The sequence below is a fragment of the Colobus angolensis genome, unplaced genomic scaffold, assembly GCF_000951035.1.
Source record: "Colobus angolensis palliatus isolate OR3802 unplaced genomic scaffold, Cang.pa_1.0 Scaffold187, whole genome shotgun sequence".
Taxonomy (NCBI): domain Eukaryota; kingdom Metazoa; phylum Chordata; class Mammalia; order Primates; family Cercopithecidae; genus Colobus; species Colobus angolensis.
The window spans coordinates 481416-486960 of NW_012115010.1; positions in this window are offsets into that span (position 1 = coordinate 481416).

Consider the following 5545-nt stretch of genomic DNA (forward strand, 5'->3'; position numbering starts at 1 on the left):
AATCCCCAACTGTAATTGTGGATTTGTCTATTTCTCTTTTTAACTCTGTTTTTGCTTCATATATTTCAAAACTCTGGTGTTTGGCACATACACATTAAAGACTGATATATATTTTTGGTGGATTGATTTATTGATTTTTTTTTTTTTTGAGGCAGGGTCTCACTGTGTCACCCAAGCTGAAGTCCCCAGCGGTGTGATCTCAGTTCACTGCAACTTCCACCTCCTAGGCTCAAGCAATCCTCCCACCTCAGTCTCCCGAATGGCTGGGACTATAGGCACGCACCACCGTGCCCAGGTCATTTTTGTGTTTTTTGTTAGTAGAGATGGGGTTTCATCATATTGCCGAGGCTGGTCTCAAACTCCTGGGCTCAAGTGATCTGCCCACGTTGGCCTCCCAAAGTGCTGAGATTATAGACATGAGATCTCTTTATTATATAATGTCCCTCTTTGTCCCTAGTAATTTTCTTTCTCTGAACTTACTTTATCTGATATTAACATACTCAGTACTGCATTCTTAAAATCAGTGTTTGCATGATCAATGACCTTTTATCATTTAACTTTCAGCCTACTTGTGTCATTATGTTTGAAGGAACATACACTTGCAGACAGCAGATACAGACGGTCCCTGACTTACAATGGTTTGACTTAAATGACTTTTTTTTTTTTTTTTTTTTTTTTTTTAACCTTGTGATGGTTCAAAAGCAATACACATTCAGTAGAAATCATACTTTAAGTACCCATACAACTACTTCTGTTTTTCACTTTCAGTACCGTATTCAACAGATAGCATGACATATTCAATACTTCATTATAAAATAGGCTTTATATTAGGGTAATTTTGCCCAACTATAGGCTAATGTAAGTGTTCTGAGCACATTTAAGTTAGGCCTGGCTAAGCTATAATGTTTGACTTGTTAAGTGTATTAAGTGTTTTTTCGACTTCGAATGTTTTTCAACTTACCAAGGATTTATTGGGAACATAACCCCATCATAAGTCAAGGAGCATCTGTACTTCTATTTTTATGTATTGTGTTGTTTCTTTCTTTTCCCTCCCTCCTTCTTCCCTTCCCTTCCCTCCCCTCCTCTCCTCCTCCCCACTCCGTCCCCTCTTCTCCTCTCCCCTCCCTTCCCCTCCTCTCCCCTTCCCTTCCTTCTACCTTCTTTCCCTTTCTTAGGTCCCAGCCTCTTTCTGTTGATTTATTTCTGTTTGGAGAGCTTCCTTTAGCCATTCTTTAAGGGTAGGTCTCAACAAACTGTTTCTCTTCATCTGAGAATGTCTTCATTATTCCCTTTATTCCTGAAGTCTAGTTTCACCTGATACAGGATTCAAGGTTGACGGTTTTGTTTTCAGCACTTGATAAGTGTTGGACCACTTCTAGATGGCCTCTATCATTTCTTTTACAGGTACTGCAAAAATACAGTTTGAATTAGCATTCCTTCCTGGTTGTTTCTCCCTGACTGTTTTAAAGATTTCTTTTTTCTTAATCTCCAGTTTTTAGAAGATTAGTTATGATATGTCAGTATGGCTTTGGACTGTTTTCTCTATTTGGAGCTCAATCAACTTCTTGAATCTGTGTTTGTCTTTCACCAGATTTGGGAAGTTTTCAGCCATTATTTCTCTGAATACTTTTCAGTCTCACACTTTCTCCTTTCCTGCAAAGACTCTGATGATACAAATGTTAGTAGCTCTATCACGGGATCCTTAGGGTGTCACTTCTCCAGCCAGAAACCTCTGTGGCTAGTGGCACCTTCTGCCTGAGTATTGCTTGTGCCCGCTGGGCTTGTTCCACCCACTCAGCCCAGCAGGCTGCGCTGGGCTCACACTACAGGCCCAGATCCCACACCTGCCGGGCTGAGCCAGGCATGGAGTGGCAGGGCGTGTGTGGGCAAGTGAGTTCAGGGTCTGGCCACTATGCACAGCCAGGCATGCTGGCTGCTGTGGTGGGGTGGGGAGCTCAGGTGCTGGCACAGGTGCCAGCTCCATCTGGTGGCTGGACCAGATGTACTGCACATGGCTTCCACTGCAAGCATCCACGTCTGGAAGAGGGGAATGCAGTGGCACTCAGAAGCTTGGAGATGCCAGAAATCGCAGAGCCCCAAAGAGGGTGTCACAGCCCTAGCTCAGGGAGCTGCAGCTCTTCTCTCCTTCTCGTCACCTACAACATGGAGAGCAGGGGTGGTGGCAGGGCGGTGTTTCAGCCCTATTTGGGTTACGGCTCTTTTAGCCCTGCCATTTGGCAGACCCCCAAGTTCTTGTCCTGCGTCCAGGAAGAACAAGGTACATGCAAGGACAACTGAAAGATGAGCAAGACAAAACGGTGCTTTATTGAGCGGCAGTATAGCTCGCAGGAGACCCGAAATGGGTAGCTTCTATCTGCAGGCAGGTCGTCCCAATGCCTGCAGCCCTCAGTGGAGAGGAGACCGGGAGTGGGCAGCTCCTATCCACAGGCAGGTCATCCTGCCATCTCCATGAGTCTGGCTGAGTCTGGAGTTTTTATAGGCTTCAGAAGGGAGGAAGCATGTGCTGATTGGTCCATGGGTGGCCATAGGTGAGCCTGGAAAAAGCACCGAAAGTTCTCACTCTGTGCTGTGGACTCCACCTGGAACTAACAGCCCAGTCCCCATGCTTCAGGCTGTCCCTGGTCTTCAGTGCCCAAGATCTGGAGGGGGCCGAGGTGGCAGGGGGCTGGCATGTCAGCGCTGCCCCAAGTGTGCTCACACCTGGCCGGGTCACAACACCCAGGCTCAGTCACAACTTTGCTGCAAAATCAGAGCAGGCGCTGGAAGTGGGGAGAGGCCAGGCAGTGGGACTCAGCACTTCCAAGCCTGAAGGGGCAGGGGGGCCCCGGGCCCCTGAGAGCACAGGGATGCCCAGGTCTGCAGTTGCAGCTGGGCAGCTGGAAAAGCGACACCCTAGGAGCCTGAGACGGATATTTTGTTACTGTCTCACAGGTCTCTGAGGCTCTTTTTAAAAAATCAGTAAGATTGAGTAAATTATATTGATCTGTCCTCAAGTACACCGATTTTACCTTTTATTATCTTCACTCTACTACTGAGTTCATTTGAGTTTTTTCTTTTGCTTACTGTATTTTTCATTCCCATAATTTCCATTTGGTTCTTTTTCATATCTTCTATTTCATTGCTAAGATTTTCCAGTTTTAAATTTGTTTCAAAAGAAGTTACAATTAATCATTGAAGCATTGTTATTACAACTATTTTAAAATCCTTGACAGGCAAATTCCAGCATCTGAATCACATTGGTATTGCTACCAGCTGACTGTCTTTTCTTGTTTAGACTGTGGTTCTCTATCGCTTCATGGCCTTTTGCCTTAGATCATGTGTAGACTGTGATTCTTACGGTTTTTGGTATCGTGATTTCCTATTGCATTCCAAACATTTGAGTTATGATGTTATTTTTCCTATTTAAATCTTCTATTTTAGCAAGCAGTAGTCCTGTTAAGGTGCAGTGTGGAGGTTCTTGCCTTTTGTTGTTTTTAGTTCCAATGAAAGTTATTTTCAGAGCCCTCGCAGTGCTGTTTTGGTGTGCTTTGTTCTTGGGGAGCTGCTGGGACTCCCACCCAATCCCTGCTGATGTCTTCTACTGATTCAGGAGGTGCTTCCTTGGGGTGCATGGTGTCACTTGGCCACCTTCTGCTGAACCTGGGTCTCCTTTTGCCACTGGGTTGGAGGGTAGAGAGACACAGGATCCCACTGCTGCTACTAATGAATTGAGAAACCTGTTAGTGACCCAGTATGGAGGTAGGGTTGGGAATCCCTATGTGGATCTCCATTGGGCTTCCTCCTTCCTACCCTTTGGCCAGAGAAAGCAAGCTTGTTTTTTTGCTTTGTTTTGTATGTTGTTTGGTTTTTCTGTCTAGGCCTGTTGGCAGAACCCCCTCCATTGTCCAGTCTGGGGTATACAGAGATAAAGAAAACCCAGCGAACTCACGACATTGCTTTTCCTCAAGTCCTGAGGTCCCCACTCAGCTCATCATCTTCTTTCCAGCTTTCAGAGTCCTTTTATCATTGTCTGTCGAAAAGTTTCCAAGGTATTTTGTTGTATTTAGAGGAGAAGAGGAGGAAAAAGTGGTTCTATACCATCTTGTTCTGAAACCATAAGCCTGGCTCTTAAAGGAAGCAGTGGTTGGTGACTGTATTCAAAAGGCAGGAAAAATGGAGTAAGAAACTGATCAGTGGCTGGGCGCGGTGGCCCACACCTGTAATCCCAGCACTTTGGGAGGCCAAAGCAGGTGGATTGCTTGAGGTCGGTGTTCAAGACCAGCCTGACCAACGTGGTGAAACCCCGTCTCCACTAAAAATAAAAAAAATTAGCCAGGCATGCTGGCGGGTGCCTGTAATCCTACTGTAATCCTAGCTACTCAGGAGGCTGAGGCAGGAGAATTGCTTGAACCTGGGAGGCGGAGGTTGCAGTCAGCCAAGATCATGCCATTGCACTCCAGCCTGGGCGACAGACACTCTGTCTCAAAAAAAAAAAAAAAAAAAAAGAAAGAAAGAAATCGATCAATATTAACTCCACCAAATAGAGAAATGCTGCTTATTGGTTCTTAACTATCTGATTAAAAATGGGCTTTGTGCATAATGCTGAACTCTGCAATTATTAAAGAAATCATCAAGTGTTATTGTTTGGATGCATGGTCCTGTGATTGGTAGCATAAATGATGTGATACTGGGTAAGTGGATACACAATTTGATTGGCCACATGTTTTAAAGCATGTATTTGAACATACAATTGGGTAATATATCTGAGCACTGCCAGTAAATGACAGATGGTTCTAACTTTCTTAAACCCATCCACAGGGAGTGAAGTGGATAGCAGGGAAGGTTACAAATCAGTGGATTGAGAATGGCAAACAGGAATAACTCACTAATTCTGCCCAACTGATACTGAACACTGTCCTGAGAGAGCCAAAGATATTTCTAATTGAATTTAGAATCTAAATTCAACAGGAGAGTGCTGTGATCACAATAGGAGAGTGCTGTGATCAATTAGTAATGTTTTCCACAGGTGCAGGAATGGGCATTGGCTGCACATATGCCACCTATTTAACATTTCTGACCTAGAAAATTCCTCTAGAGAGCACATCCTCTCTGGCTGTAGATACAGGCAGCCAACTTATCTGTTTGAAGACCCAAGGATTAAAAAAGGTCCATCTTGAGGGGTTTGCAATAAGGAGATTTATTAGTGTTGGGCCCAGAGTGATGGACTTTTTCCAGAATTTTGCCCAGGGGCTCAGAACATATGGACTGCTAGTTGAAATGGGGCTTGGAATTACATTTACACACATTCCACCAATAAATATGTGAACACAGGTGCATTTTTTAACAATAGTTTTCTGCATGAACTGCAAAAATGCCTTCCAAATGACCTCTGTCTCTGGGGCCCTACCCTTCCTACTCCCATAAATCTGGTAGCCAACAAACAGCTGTAGACACAGCTTGTCTTGGGGATTAGGGGCTGCCTTGACAGGAAATAAAGCAAGGATCACTTTTTTTTTTTTTTTTTGAGACAGGGTCTCACTTTGTT